This window comes from Sinocyclocheilus anshuiensis, unplaced genomic scaffold, assembly GCF_001515605.1.
Source record: "Sinocyclocheilus anshuiensis isolate Anshui unplaced genomic scaffold, SAMN03320099.WGS_v1.1 scaffold1390, whole genome shotgun sequence".
In the NCBI taxonomy this organism is placed as follows: Eukaryota; Metazoa; Chordata; class Actinopteri; order Cypriniformes; family Cyprinidae; genus Sinocyclocheilus; species Sinocyclocheilus anshuiensis.
In genome coordinates this window covers 382,178-382,536 of record NW_015560623.1, presented here as the reverse complement: position 1 = coordinate 382,536, position 359 = coordinate 382,178, and the positions used below count along the sequence as shown (strand labels likewise).

The following is a 359-nucleotide window of genomic DNA, read 5'->3' as shown; positions in this document are numbered from 1 at the left end:
TGTTTTCAACTTCCGAATTAAAAGCATTCGAGGAGCGCGTGAATGCAGTAATTACACTTGCTCTGATGGCAGCAAGTAGCCTTCCGTTAACTAAGCCAAACATGCTTAAATTAAAATACCTAAAGCTAAACCTCCCTTGTATTCCCATTTCTAAACCTGTTGTCCAACAAAAGAGAACATTATAACCTTTTTGCTCCCCAACACCGGTCAAATGCTTCCTTTTGTGATCTGATGTGGCTTCTTATCAAAGAATGAGGCAGAAAATATGTTCTATATGATACATCGATTCGATTAGCAATGGATAATAAATATACTTAAATATTATGAAAATACCAAAGATGGCTTGAATAACACAGAAA

The 359-nt window shown here is 35.7% G+C and overlaps 1 pseudogene; it reads left to right on the top strand.

Annotated features, from left to right (window-relative positions):
- LOC107681912 (solute carrier family 12 member 9-like) overlaps positions 1–359 on the top strand; it is a 48,088-nt pseudogene that overhangs the window by 8,740 nt on the left and 38,989 nt on the right.